Genomic DNA, 15817 nt, shown 5'->3' with positions numbered 1-15817 from the left:
AAAAAGGAAGAAGAAGAAAAATGGAGCAAACAACAAATATGAGAATCATTATGACTCTCTCCCTGGTAGTTTTTCTGATTCAATTAAAATACTTTTCTATTGCCAAGCTGGGTGATCTGGTGAATAGATTGGAGTGCCTATCTGCCTGCAGTCAGTGCATCAGATTTTCTTGGTTATTCACACCTAGACTATATACACTTGGCTTTGTAATTTACCCTAGGACTGGCACAGCCTTTGCCACTTGAAAAAAACGTAGAGGTCACTAGTATTAACTTACTGAGAAATAGTGTTAATTTGATGTAGGATTCAGAGTTGGAGGTCAATAGATAAAGACCATTGGTTCAGGTATATTTTTTCTTGACATGTGGTATCTAGCAAAGGTCTAAACACATAGAAAGTGCACAGTAAGTTCTTTTCTAAAAATTGTTATTATTTATTTAATAGGTAGAAGGAGAAGAGACAGATAGGCAGACTGCAACAGCCCCAGCCAGGGACCAAAGCCAAGAACCAGGAACTCAATCTGGGTTTCCCATATTGTTGGCAGGGACCTAACTATTTGAGCCATCACCTGCTGCCTCCTAGTCTGTACAGGAACAGGAAGTTGGAATCAGAAGTAAAACCAGGACTTGAACCCAGGCACTCTAACACAGGATGTGGGTGTCCCAAATGGCTTTTTAAATTTAATACTTTATTTATTATCTTTTGAGATAGCATATTTTTAATTTAAATTATAGTCCAAGACTTAATCCTCCACTAAATGAAGAGCTCAGCAAATAAAAAGCAGAAAGACCATAGTTAAATGGGAAAAAAATATCAAGGGCTATAAACAATAATCAAATCAAAAGATGTTCAACTTTACTCATATAAAGTCACAAAATCGTTATCTACTAGTCAAATCACCAGCCATTCACAGTAAATTATTAATGAATTTTTCCACTAAAAGTACAATTAGATGGCTGAAAAACTCTTCCCAAATCATAGACATTTTTTGCTATTTTGTTATCAGTGAGATCTGTATCTTAGAAAAAGCTCCAACCTGATGCTAGAAAATGTAGACACTGGTAAGTTAGAGGGAAATTTTCCATATTTTCGTAATATGTATTTGTTTGCCATTTTTTCCAGTTTTAATGAATGGAAATTCTGCTTACTAGTACATGGAATAACTCCAATGTATGGTCCCAAATTGTTGAGTATAGACTGCTAGGGACTGAATTGCTTACTGCAACTGTTCTGTGAAGCTAGGGAGAAATTACAATTATTTTCTCTGTGAATAGAAACTCAAAAATTTAAAAAAAAAAAGCAAGGAAGGAAAAAAGGAAGGAAGGAAAAAGGAGGGAGGGAAGGAGGAAGTTATCGTTATATTCTTAGAATTGTGTTGGCCAGCGCTGCAGCTCATTAGGCTAATCCTCCACCTTGCGGCGCCGGCACACCCGGTTCTAGTCCTGGTTGGGGCGCCGGATTCTGTCCCGGTTGCCCCCTTCCAGGCCAGCTCTCTGCTGTGGCCAGGGAGTGCAGTGGAGGATGGCCCAAGTCCTTGGGCCCTGCACCCTATGGGAGACCAGGAGAAGCACCTGGCTCCTGCCTTCGGATCAGCGCAATGCACCCGCTGCAGCGCACCGGCCGCGGCAGCCATTGGAGGGTGAACCAATGGCAAAAGGAAGACCTTTCTCTCTGTCTCTCTCTCTCTCACTGTCCACTTTGCCTGTCAAAAATAAAAAAAAATTAAAAAAAAATAGAATTGTGTCTATGAACTACATGGAATCTGTTCTCTTTCTATTAATATCACACCAACATGAGAATTGTGTAGAAGTAATTATCATACATTTGCTATGACCCTGAAAATCTAATGTATTAATAAATTCCTTAAAAAAAGAATACAATAGTGACTGGCATTGCAGTGTAGAAGATAAAGCGGCCACCTACAATGCCAACATCTCATAGGGGCACCAGTTTTTGTCCTGTTTGCCCCACTTCCAATCCAGCTCCCAATCATGGCCTGGGAAAAGCAGCAGAAGATGGCCCAAGTGACTGAGTCCCTGCCACATACATGGAAGCACCCAATGCTTCTGGCTTCTGGCTTTGGCCTGGCTCAGCCTTGACTGTTGGGACCATCTAGGGAGTAAACAGCAGATGGAAGATCTGTGTGTGTGTGTATGTATGTGTGTGTGTGTGTCTCCCACTCTCTCATAACTCTTTCAAATAAATAATATTTTAAAAGGAATAGAATAGAGTAGAACACAAGAAAAGTAGAATGAAATAAAAATAAAATATAGAGCTCTTATCCATAAAAAAAAGGTGAGACACACCAGTCTAGATAAATGTTTAGGTACTCTTCTAATCCTATAGCTCCAGTGACAATGAAATATAGCTTAAAAATGTTTTTTAACCTCAAAAGTATGTTTAAATTAAAATCTCTGACATATTTCCTGGTCCATGCTCCTGCTTCACACTCTTTGTTTTACAACATTCATGTAGTTTAATGCCAAAATTCCCTAAATGTTAATGATATATTTTATCTCATTTGTGTTAAACAAGTGAGTATATGAAAGAACAAAGCAACATTTTACATGAAGTTCAATTTTAACTCTGTGAAAAGCGAGAACACAGGAAAACTAGGTGAAATTATAGCTGATTTATATTTTCTTGTATATTCATTTCTCTATCTCCAAAATTTCTAAGACAAACACAAAAATAATTTTTGTAATAAACAAGTACCTCGTGACTTCTCTTAAGAGATAGGCATTAAACATAAATAATGTGTTGTTATCATTCAAAAAGAGTTTTGAATTTCTACTCTTTCTTCTAGGCCATGCTGATTACCTAAAATCCCATTTAAGTGTTCCTCTGAGATTCTTTCACATACTGTTTTCCAAATCAAGAATACTGGAAAGCTGAAGGAAACAGAATGATTAAGGGAGTTGTGCATTTGTAACTGCTATTTTCTGTTCCCATAAGAAAGCTTAACTGAAGAAGACTCTACTGAGGACTTATTACAACTTTTAGCAAATCAATTCAATCGCCCCAAAACTCAAGACAGGATCAATTTTACCTAATCCACTCTACTGCATAAATCTCCAGTACTAGCTGCTTATGTCTCCCTCTAATGCACGTAAAGATTCAAGATCCAAAAGCACCTGTTGTATCATCAGGTTTTCAAGGTAAGTGTATATTACTATACAATAGACCAAGGATATTCCTGATAATCTCTTGAGTTCAAGAACACCACACAGAAAGACTTATGGAGAACAAGAAGCAAGTTGAGAAGACTACATCTACAAGTATGCATTATAACTACTTAGGTGATGCACTCCCTAGCACATGCGATGAATGATAAATGCAATATAAATATTTATCTAATAAAACTACAAAATATTCTATGTTATGGATCTTCAGGGTAATTGGGAAGTGGTCAAACTCTTAGATTATATTTATTCTGATGCAAAGGATAATTTGTTCCATCACTGCATGTTTGATTTACCATGTATTACAGGACCATTCTTTACACAAAAAGACATTTATGAAAGAAGAGAAATATCTTGAATAGTCACAGTTTATCAACTTATTGTATGAAATGAGGTAGAATCCTGATTTTTCATCACCTATTTCATACTGAAGCACAAAGCTTACTTTTTGCTTTGGTGCAAATACTGTACTGTCCCTAGCATTTGCATTTTCATATTGTATCTATTGTCTCCCTAGGTTTAAAAACTTTACTTGTTTGATGGTGAAACTGCTTGGATAAGCCTATAGTAAAAATATATATTTTTCTGTGTAGGAATAATTGGGAAGTAGACAGTGAAAACTGTCAGAATATATGAAATGATTATTTTGAATGATTATATACTTAGAATTGAGAACAGGAACTGTGGTGTGAGGATTTTTGTTTTTGTTTTTGTTTTTTCTTTCTTCATTTTTTAAATCCATGTGTAAAAAGGCAAAGAAACAAGAAGGGAATTGTTTTAATTACAGTTTTTTTTCCATTAGAGCTGATGCTTTCCTCATGTCCCATCAGACCTGATCCAGATGCAAAAACTACTAAGAAATACAGTTCTTGTGGGACAACACAAGATTAGGTAATATTTCTAAAAAACAGAATTTCTGTGTGCTTTTTCTTTTAACCTCTTTTTCTTACTCATGTTTTAAGAGTCAAGAGTTTGGAGACAGAACTCTACAATTTAAGCCCTAATAGTAGCACCTATAATTTGTTTAATTTGGGAAAACACATTAAACTTCTGTAAAACTGTTTTTTTTGTAAAAGTAAAAAGTATAAGGTCTATAATATCATATCTCTAAATAATAGTTTATAGAATAAAACTATTTTCTCTAGCCTGCATAGGTAATGTATTAAATGGGTGACACAAAATCATTTATTCTAAAAAGCTTTGAATGTTATAAATTGCCATACCAATATTGGACATATTTACAGTTGTGTTAAATGTTCAATTATCATTTTCTTTGGAAAATTTGGAATAAAACATGCAAGTTCTGACTAATCAGGAGCTGGTCATGAAGAAAGCAACTCAGTGTTTTATGCAGTATTTCTTGCAGCTATTCTGTGTAAGGTGTTATGCTACAGAATGGTATGATAGTATCCATTCAATATTTTGCTCATTATTATTGTGGTACAATTAACTAAAATTCATCTTTTTGACAGTTTTAAGTGTACTACTCAGTGGCATTTATTACATTAACAGTGTTGTGGAATCATCACCAAAAGAGAGATTCAGAATATTTTCACCACCCCAAAATGAAACCTCATACCCCACTTGCCTCACTATTCAGGAAATGTCATGTGAATGAAATCAAGCAAACCACAGCCATTTGTATATTTTAAAATACAATTAACATAGATTTTTGAGATCCATTCAAATAGCAGCATGTATCACTACTTGATTACTTTTTTTTTTCTTTTCTTTTTTTAAAAAAGATTTATTTATTTATTTATTTGAAAGCAGAGTTACACAGAGAGAAGGAGAGGCAGAGAGAGAGAGAGAAAGATCTTCCATCTGCTGGTTCACTCCCCAGTTGGCCACAACAGCTGGAGCTGAGTCGATCTGAAGCCAGGAGCCAGGAGCCAGGAGCTTCTTCTGGGTCTCCCACACTAGTGCAGGGGCCCGAAGACTTGGGCCATCTTCTACTGCTTTCCTAGGCCACAACAGAGAGCTGGATCAGAAGTGGAGCTGCTGGGGCTCAAACCAGTGCCCGCATGGCATGCCAGCATGCAGGTGGCGGCTTTACCAGCTACACCTCATTGCTTGGCCCAGAAGGACATACTTTCAATCCACCCTATAATCATAGGCTTAATTCGTCACTAACCATAATATTCAACAAGTAAAAAAGTAGTAAGGCCACAGTTTCTCCAAGAGTGTAAACAAGGGTTAAAACCCACAAATATATCACAGGATGTCCATTTCATTCCTATATATTTTTGTGTTCTAGTTTAACTGCCATGTATCAGGGAAAAATTATGGTATTTGCCTTTTTGGAACTGGCTTTTTCACTGAGCATAATAATTTACAGTTTCATCCATTTTGTTGCAAAATACAGGATTTCATTCCTTTTTATGGCTGAGTGGTATTCCATAGTGTATTTGTACCACATTTTCTTTATGCAGTCATCAGTTCTGGACATCTGGGTTGATTCTACATCTTCCGTAAAGTGAACTGAGCTGCAATAAACGTGGGGCTAGAGATAATTCTTTCATATGCTGACTTCATTTCATTTGGGTAAATTCTCAGGAGTGGGGTGGCTGGGTAATATGGTAGCTCTATTTTCAAATTTCTTTTTTTTTTAACTTTTATTTAATGCATATAAATTTCCAAAGTACGACTTATGGATTACAATGGCTTCCCCCCCATACCGTCCCTCCCACCCACAACCCTCCCCTTTCCCACTCCCTCTCCCCTTCCATTCACATCAAGATTCATTTTTGATTATCTTAATGTACAGAAGATCAGCTTAGTATACATCAAGTATGGATTTCAACAGTTTGCTCCCACACAGAAACATAAAGTGAAAAATAATAGATGATTTTTTTTAAATGATGATGAAATCAGAGCAGACCTATTGTCATGTTTAATCCCAGTGAGAGTCAAGTTGGGAATTGATAATTTCTTTTTTTTTTTTTTTACAGAGGATCAGTTTAGTATGCATTAAGTAAGGATTTCAACAGTTTGCACCCCCATAGAAACACAAAGTGAAATATATTGTTTGAGTACTCGTTATAGCATTAAATCTCAATGTACAGCACATTAAGGATAGAGATCCTACACGAGGAGTAAGTGCACAGTGACTCCTGTTGTTGACTTTACCAATTGACACTCCTGTCTATGGCATCAGTAATCTCCCTATGCTCCAGTCATGAGTTTCCAAGGCTATGGAAGCCCTCTGAGTTCTCCGACTCTTATCTTGTTTAGACAAGGTCATAGTCAAAGTGGAGGTTCTCTCCTCCCTTCAGAGAAAGGTACCTCCTTCATTGATGACCTGTTCTTTCCACTGGGATCTCACTCGCAGAGATCTTTTGCCAGAGTGTCTTGGCTTTCCATGCCTGAAATACTCTCATGAGCTTTTCAGCCAGCTCCGAATGCCTTTAGGGCTGATTCTGAGGCCAGAGTGCTATTTAGGACATCTGCCATTCTATGAGTCTGCTGAGTATCTCACTTCCCATGTTGGATCACTCTCCCCTTTATTCACTCCATCGGTTAGCGTTAGCAGGTACTAGACTTGTCTATGTGCTCCCTTTGACTCCCAGTCCCTCCACCATGACCAACTGTGAACTGAAACTGATCACCTGGAACAGTGAGATGGCATTGGTACATGCCACCTCGATGGGATTGAATTGGAATCCCCTGGTATGCTTCCAACTCCACCTCTTGGGGCAAGTCAGCCTGAGCATGTCCCAAATTATACATCTCTTCCCTCTCCCATTCCCACCACCATGTTCAACAGGGATCACATTTCAGTTAATTTTCAACACTTAAGAATAACTGTGCATCAATTACAGATCTAAACCAGTCATATTAAGTAGAACAGACAAAAAAACTACTAAGAGGGATAATGTATTAAGTTGTTCATTAACAGTCAGGGCTATGCTGATCAAGCCACCGTTTCCCATAGTGTCCACCTCACTCCAACAGTTTTCCCTCTTGGTGTTCAGTCAGTCATCACCGATCAGGGAGAACATATGGTATTTGTCCCTTTGGGACTGGCTTATTTCACTCAGCATGATGTGTTCCAGATTCCTCCATTTTGTTGCAAATGACTGGATTTCGTTGTTTCTTACTGCGGTATAGTATTCTAAAGAGTACATATCCCATAATTTCTTTATAAAATTCCATTAAATGGATAAACTTTATTTTGTTTATCTGTTTACTAGTATCATAGACATTTCACTTTTTAATATTATTTTTAATGTTACTATGAATACTCTCATGTAATTTTTTAAAGATTTATTTATTTGAAAGTCAGAGATACACAGAGAGAGGAGAGGCAGAGAGAGAGAGAGAGAGAGAGAGAGAGAGAGAGAGGTCTTCCATCCGATGGTTCACTCCCCAATTGGCCACAATGGCCGGAGCTGTGCCAATCTGAAGCTTCTTCCAGAGCTGATCCAGGAGCTTCTTCCGGGTCTCCGACGCGGGTGCAGGGGTCCAAGGACTCGGGCCATCATCTACTGTTTTCCCAAGCCATAGCAGAAAGCTGGATGGAAAGTGGAGCAGCTGGGTCTTGAACCAGCGTGCATATGGGAAGCCAGCACTTCAGGCTGGGGCATTAACTTGCTGCACCACAGCGCTGGCCCCTCTCATGTAATTTTTTATGAACATAAGTTTCCAGTTCATTTGTGTATTGCTGAGACAGAGAACCACAGGAAAATACAATGATTACATTACTGTGGAACTGTTAAATATTTTTTTTTAACAGGCAGAGTGGACCTTCACAAATTTGCATTCTCATTAGCAATGAAAAATATCTAATTGCTTTACAGTCTCACCAGCACTTGTTAGCTACCTTTTTTATTATTATACTATCCCATTAGCAAATATTTCCTCCCATATTTTTTCTTGCTTTTTTTTTTTTCACTTTCTTGGTGGTATCCTTTTAAAGAACAAGTTTTTTTAATTGGATGAAGTCAAATTTATCTATATTTTCTTTTGTTGCTTGTGGTTTTGATATAATATACTCCCACAAACTAAGATGTTAAAGATGTTCCTTTAAGTTTTCTTCTAAGAATTTTATAGGTTTAGCATTTTGATTTAAGCTTGGTATATGGTGTAAGGTCAAACTTTGTTTTTTTTGCATGCAGAATTTCAGTTGTCACAGAATCATTTGTGGAAGAGTCTGTTCTTGATACAATTTTCAAAAATTAACAGGACACAGATGCATGGGTTTATTTCTTTACTCTCAACATTTCTATGCCTATGCCTTTGACAGTATGACACTTTTATGATTGCTGTAGCTCTGTGGTATATTTTGACAACTGTAACTGGAGAGTCTACAACTATGTGCTTCAATTGAATACTGTTTTGGCTTTTTAGTGTCACTTGAAATTTCACATATGATTTTCCCATAAATCCCATCAACTTTTCTCATTTTTTCCATCCTTTATTTTTTTTTTCTAACTGCCTGTGTATTTTCAAATGAGCTATCTTTGGTCTCATTGATTCATCCTACTTCTTGATCAGTTCTACTGTTTATGTTCTCTAGTTCATTTTTTCATTTCATTCATTTTGTTTTCCAGCTCAAGACTTACATTTGATGTTTCTTTATCCTTTTTACCCCTCTATTAAATTTTACTGATAAATTCCTGAATCATTTCTCTGGATTTTCTTGAAGGTACTGAGATCCCTTTACAAAGCTATTTTGAATTCTTTGTTACTCAGATTCTACATCTCTGTCTCTTTGTTTTGTCTGTTTTTAGACCTCATGTTTCCTTGACTATTCTTCATCCTTTTGGTTATGTGTAAATGTCTGAACACTGGAGAAGTAGATATTTACAGTCTTTGTTGTTTGGTTTCATCAATTATTGTCTTTCTACAGCAATTCTCAGCTATCTGTTATGGTTCCTAAATACATGACTTCTGTAGTCATTGTATCATTACAAGACTCCTTCATAATCTTCTGTGGGACAGAAGCTAGCAAGCCTGTCATTGAGACTGGCAAAGATGCGCGAGTCCCTGTTGCCGTTGATTTCTCAACAATGTTGCAGTGGATTCGTTTCTGAGAGGAGCAGCGTGGTGGGGGCAAGAGGCACGGAGTCACCACACAGACCCCGGGAGTCGGGTGAAAGCAGGCTTGAGGCGAGCAGCCCGCAGACTCGTTTATTACAGTTGGAACAACATCTTATATAGCCAAGACCAGCCAATCTGGTCAAGGGGCGGTCTATGCCCCAACCAATCACAGCCTGTTGCCAGGCAGTTTCCAAAGCCATCCAATCACAGCCTGTTGCCAGGCAGGCTCCATTGCCAGGTGGGATTCAAAGCCATTCCTGAGTAACTGACACTCGCTTGCCAGTGGCCACCTTGGCATGGCCTTCTCATTCCACCACAAGTCCCCTAGATTTTTATTCATGAGCCTTATTCCCAGGCTATGGCACTGAGAGGCTGTCATTGAGATGGAGACTTTTCAGGATCTGCTGTGGAATGGAGGCCTGAATAACTGTCTCAATGGCTCAGAATACCAAGCTTCTACGTAGATTTTTGTGCCTGTGGGATAGTTCCTCAACTGCAATTATGGGAACTATGGCTAAGACTAGGTCTCTTTAGAATCTGTTGTGAGAAGAATGGTTAAAAGTCTATACTGATGGCTCAGATGGGCATGTCTCTTGGCAGTTCTTTGCATAAGCATGATAGTTCATTGACTGTAGTGTGAGGGACTAGATCTGAAACTGGGTCCCCTCAAGAATTGCTATGAGACATAAGCTTGTAAGCCTTTCCAAAAGATTCAGATAGGTGCATTTCCCAGAATTGTATGAACAAATGAGATTATTTATTGACTGCAATAGTAAGAGGATAGAGCTGAGACTTGGTCCATTGAAGATCTGCTGTCAGACAGACTGTCAAGCCTGTGCCTGTGGCTAGGATAAGCTAGTCTCATCATGGGTCCTTATGCAAACATTACTAAGCTGAAAACAGAGTCCAGGCAAACTGGAGCCCAGTCTCAGGGTAGTTTTCATGTGCATTGCCAAGATCAGTGTGGCAGGCTAAATAGTCTATCAAGGTACCACTGTATGTGATTTCTTCTGGTCTGCTCAGCAGACTGGTTTGCTTGTAGGTTCAAGATCAAGTGGAGCTGTGGCCAGTGACTTTGAGGAGTGGTGTTATTTCTGGGTTTAAACCCAGGAGTAAAATGGGTAGGTCTGCCACATGATTGCAGGTCTGCCCCCTTAAAATAAACCTCCTAGCTATTGGGCTTCATTATGATTTCCCAACCTCCTACCTGAATCCCAAGACCGCTATAAAAAGACTTTTGTTTGTGGGTGGGTGCAGAATTTTTGGTGTAATGGGGGATGAGCAGATGACCTCTTATTCCATTATTTTCCTGATCTACCATATGTTATACTTGATGGTGCCCCCAAAGTCTCTTAGAATGTAGTCATTTTTCTGAATTGTTATTTACTTCTACTCTTCAAACTGAATAATTTCAGTTAATCAATCTGTATCTATATACATACTAATTCTTTCTTCCAACTTTCTGTTCTGCTGTAAGCCCTCTAATATAACCTTTATTTTAGTTAGCATAATTTTCAGTTCAAAAATTTCTCTTTAATTTCTTTTATCATTTTTAAAGATTTATTTTATTTATTTGAAAGGTAGAGTTACAGAGAGAGGGATAGACACACACAAAGAGAAGTCTTCCAATCCACTAGTTCACTCTTGAATTGGCTGCAACATCCATGGCTGGGCCAACCAAAAACATGAGCCAGGAACTTTTTCCTGGTCTCCTACATGGGTGCAGGGTCCAAGAATTTGGGTCAACTTCCTCTGTTTTTCCAGGCCATTAGCATGGAGCTGGATCAGAAATGGAGCAGCTGGGATGTAAACTGGTGCACATATGGGATGCCTGCATTGTAGGTGGTTGTTTTACCCTTCTATGCCACAACACCAGCCATACTTTTCTTATTTTTTAATATGCTCCATTTGATGGGACATTATTCTCTAAGTTTCTGTCAGTTATCTCTTAATGTTTTTTTTAAACTCATTGATAATAGTGAAGACTGTTGACATGTGGTGAGCATTGTGGTGCAGCAGAGTAAGTTACTGCTTAACATACCAGTATCCCATACTAAAGTGCCTGGGATCTAGTATCACATCTACTTCCAATCCAATTTCTTGCTAATGCATCTGAGAGGCAGAATATGGTGGCCTATGTTCTTGACCCAGACTGAGTTACTAGCTTATGGGTTTGACCTGGCCTATACCTGACTGTTGCAGGCATTTAGGGAGTGAAACAGTTGATGGACAATCTTTCTCTGTCTGCCCTTCTTTCTCTGTCACTTTGCCTTTCCAAGGAAGTCATTCTTTTAAAGACAGTTGTCTCTAAGCTGTTGTTCAAAGAGTTGCATTTCTATGCTTCCTCAAAGAGAGTTTATACTAACTCCTTTTTCCTTCATATGGGCCAAATTTTCTTTTTTCTTTGCATGTATCATATGTTTACCTCAGAATTAGACAGCTTTAATGTTGTATTTTGCTAATTCTGATAATCATATCCTCCCTTCCCTCTTAGAGTTTACTGTGTTGGTTCCTATGAGTTGTAGCTATATTTTTATATAGTGATTTTTCTATACCATTTTTTCAGATTGCTTATTTGTTATTTATAGTCTCTGAGTTCTCTTCTCCTTTAGCTTTCAGTCAAATAGTGGTTTGGTAGAGATTTCTTTAAATATACAGAAAAGAAAATAATGAAAGAAAAATGAGAGGGAGAAAGGAAGGAAGATGAAAAAGAAGGAAGAGGAAGGAAGGAAGGAAGGAAGGAAGGAAGGAAGGAGGAAGGAAAAGAAAAGAAAAAAAAGATAGGAAAATTAAATAAAGGAAGGAATTACCGAAGAAAAAGTTTCCTGTTCTCTTTAGAGTGGCTCTGTGTTGAACATTTACTGAACACTTGGTCACCCTCTTTATGATTCTGCCTTAACTTTCACTTCCTGTTTCCCCTGAGCCTAAAACTCAATCACAGGTAAAAGTTTAGAATCCTCACAGTTCTTATCTGAGTAGATTTTTTTGGCCTGGCAATGCACATAGCTTTTTGATTTCCTGTTATATGCAGGGATTTTTTCTCTTTCTTTTCTTATTAAATTTTATTTTAATGCGTCTCAAAATCCTGTGACAGATTTTTGGTCAGGTTGCCAGGCTGCTTCCATTAAAAAGTATTGATTTTAAAAATTAAGACCGTGAGGCTGGCGCTGTGGTGCAGTAGGTTAATGCCCTGGCCTGAAGCGCCGGCATCCCATATGGGCACGGGTTCTAGTCCTGGCTGCTCCTCTTCCGATTCCGCTCTCTACTATGGCCTGGGAAAGCAGTGGAAGATGGCCCAAGTCCTTGGGCCCCTGCACCCACGTGGGAGACCAGGAAGAAGCTCCTGGCTCCTGGCCTCAGATCAGCTCAGCTCCAGCCATTGCAGACATCTGGGGAGTGAACCAGCGGATGGAAGACCTCTCTCTCTCTCTCTCTCTCTCTCGCCCTCTCTCCCTCCCTCCCTCCCTCTCCTCTCTCTGTGTAACTCTGACTTACAAATAAATAAATAAATCTTTAAAAAAATTAAGAATGTAAAACTGTCACACACACACACACACACACACACACCTGTGCACAAAATGATCCACAACACATTTTTCTTTCCTTCTGAAAGTTTTATGATGCACTGGTATCACTAACTAGTCTTTTACTATTAAATGACCAATTGAGACAAACTGTTTTGAGACCGTTCTACCACTGGTTAATACTGGGGTGGCAGGTATTGGGGATAATATTCATTTAGCCTTCAGAGCTTTTTGGGCAAACTTGGTGACCTTGCCAGCTTCAGAAGCCTTTTTGTCCACTGCTTTGATGACACCCAAAGCAACTGTCTGTCTCATATTCCAGACAACAAAATGATCCAGAGGAGGCTAGTCACAGAAGCTCTCAACACATATGGGCTGGCCAGGAATGATGGCAGCAATACCAGATTTCAAGAGTTTAGGGCCATCTTCCAGCTTCTTCCCAGAATGATGATCAATCTTTTCCTGCCGTTCAGTAAACCACAAGCAATGTGAGCTGTGTGACAATCCAGTACAGAGGCATAGCCAGCATTGATTTGCCATAAATGGTTCAGAATGATCACCTGAACAGTAAAACCAGTTTCTTCCATTGTGAGTCATTTTTGCTGTGACTAGCAATGCTATCATGATGAACATCTTTGACAGACACATTCTGGACATTGAAACCTACATTTTCCCCAAGGAGATCTTCTGTGCATTTCAATGGACTTTAAATCAGTTGTGATGTTGACTGAAACAAAGGTTACCAGCATGCCAAGTTTGAGAATAGCAGTCTCCATTCAGCCCACAGGGACAGCAGCAATATCATCAATTTTATAGACATCCTGTAGGGGCAGATGCAAAGGCTTATCAGCTAGTCTAGCTGGTGAGAGGAGGCAATCCAGGGCTTCCGGCAGTGTGGTTCCATGACTTTGCCGTCTTTGCTGGTGACCTTCCATCCCTTGAACCAAGGCATATTAGCACTTGGCTCCAGCGTGTTGTCATCATTCCAATTAGAAATTGGCACAAATGCTACTGTGTCAGGGTTGTAGCCAATTTTCTTAATGTAGGTGCTGACTTCTTTAATGATTTCCTCATATCTCTCCTGGCTGTAGGGTTGTTCAGTGGAATCTATTTTGTTAACACCAACATGCGCACAGGTCTTCCCATTCTTGGAGACAGCAGCTTCGAATTCCCTGATCCCAGCAGCAACAATCAGGACAGCACAGTAAGCCTGATATGTGCCTGTAGCCACATTTTTGACAAAAATCTCTGTCCTGCCGGCGCCGCGGCTCAATAGGTTAATCCTCCACCTGCGGCGCCAGCACACCAGGTTCTAGTCTCGGTCAGGGCGCTGGATTCTGTCCTGATTGCTCCTCTTTCAGTCCAGCTCTCTGCTGTGGCCCGGGAGTGCAGTGGAGGATGGTCCAAGTCCTTGGGCCCTGCACCCGCATGGGAGACCAGGGGAAGCACCTGGCTCCTGGATTCGGATCAGCGTGGTGCGCCGGCCGCAGCGTGCTGGCCATAGCGGCCATTGTGGGGTGAACCAATGGAAAAGGAAGACCTTTGTCTCTCTCTCTCTCTCTCACTGTCCACTCTGCCTGTTAAAAAAAAAAATCTCTGTCTTGGGGCATCAGCGATAGTCACATAATATTTGCGTGTCTCAATTTTCCACAGGAAGGTATTGATAGTGATAGCACACTTAACACTTTCAGTTTATCCAAAACTCAGGTATACTTGAAGGAGGCCTTCACCATCTCAGCAGCCTGCTTCTCAAATTTTTCAATGGTTCTTTTGTTGATGCCACCACATGTGTAGATCAGATGACCAGTAGTGGAGGACTTGACCAAATCTATGTGTTCAACAATAACAATGTTAGTATAAATCTTTTCTTTTCCCATTTTGGCTTTGATTTAGCAGTGGTTTTCATGACACCTGTGTTCTGTTGGCAAACCTGTTGAGAAAGTGAGTGAGTTTAGCACTCTCCCTGGATTTCCTCCCACTACCATCTAGACTGTTGGCTTGTCTATTGCTTACTCAACCTGTAACATTTTACCCAAGCATCAGTATCATGTTCATTTTCTCTTCATTTTTTTACAACAAATGTCGTCTCCTTATACCCTATCCATAAGTAGTGTGAATCAGGCAAAGTAATATTAGCACCCTACAGCAAACCCTGAGAGACCTCAGGATATGTAAAAAGAGATAAACACATGTCCGTAGGAATAAATTCTGACCTACTCCCTCTAAATACAGGTAACCAACAGCAAAAAGATGAGTACTGTCTTCAAAATGAACACTATGCAGGGCTGCGCCACAGCTCACTAGGCTAATCCTCTGCCATCGGCGCCGGCACACGGGGTTCTAGTCCCGGTCGGGGCGCCAGATTCTGTCCTGGTTGCTCCACCTTCCATTCAGCTCTCTGCTGTGACCTGGGAAGGCAGTGGAGGATGGCCCAAGTGTGTGGGCCCTGCACCCGCATGGGAGACCAGGAGGAAGCACCTGGCTCCTGGATTCAGATCAGCGTGGTGTGCTGGCCGCAGCATGCCGGCCATAGCGACCATTTGTGGGGTGAACCAACGGAAGGAAGACCTTTCTCTCTGTCTCTCTCTCTCACTGTCTAACTCTGCCTGTCAAAAACAAACAAACAAACAAAAATACACTATACCAAATAAAGGAGTAGCAGAAGACTAATCTGAAACATCACAAAGTTCACCTTTCATGTTAAAATTGTTTTTTTTTCTTTTTCAAGTTTTATTGATATATAATTGACAAATAGAAATTCTATTGAGTTAACCACCTCACACCTGTTCCAATGAACACTATTAAAAACAGAGGAGATAACAATTGTTTGTGAGGATATGGAAAAATGGGAACCTTTATATACTGATAATGTGAATGAAAACATGTGCAGCCATTATGGAAAACAGTATGTTAGTTTCTCAGAAAATTAAAAATAGAACTACCATGTGATCCAGCTGTCTCACTGTTATGCACATATCTAAAGGAAATGAAATCAGTATGCCCAAGTAATACTTATATCCCAATGCATATTGAAACATGTTTTGCAAAATATATAAAAAATATAGAAAC

The 15817-nt window shown here is 39.5% G+C and overlaps 1 pseudogene; it reads right to left on the bottom strand.

Annotated features, from left to right (window-relative positions):
• Positions 1–12958: 12958 nt before the first annotated feature.
• LOC100343932 (elongation factor 1-alpha 1-like) lies at positions 12959–14625 on the bottom strand (annotated as a pseudogene).
• Between the last annotated feature and the right edge of the window lie 1192 nt (positions 14626–15817).

The sequence above is a fragment of the Oryctolagus cuniculus genome, chromosome X (genome assembly GCF_051225735.1).
Source record: "Oryctolagus cuniculus isolate XC-2025 breed Fujian yellow rabbit chromosome X, ASM5122573v1, whole genome shotgun sequence".
NCBI classification, from domain to species: Eukaryota; Metazoa; Chordata; class Mammalia; order Lagomorpha; family Leporidae; genus Oryctolagus; species Oryctolagus cuniculus.
The sequence above is the reverse complement of the archived record's forward strand: the minus strand, read 5'-3'. Positions and strand labels throughout refer to the sequence as shown.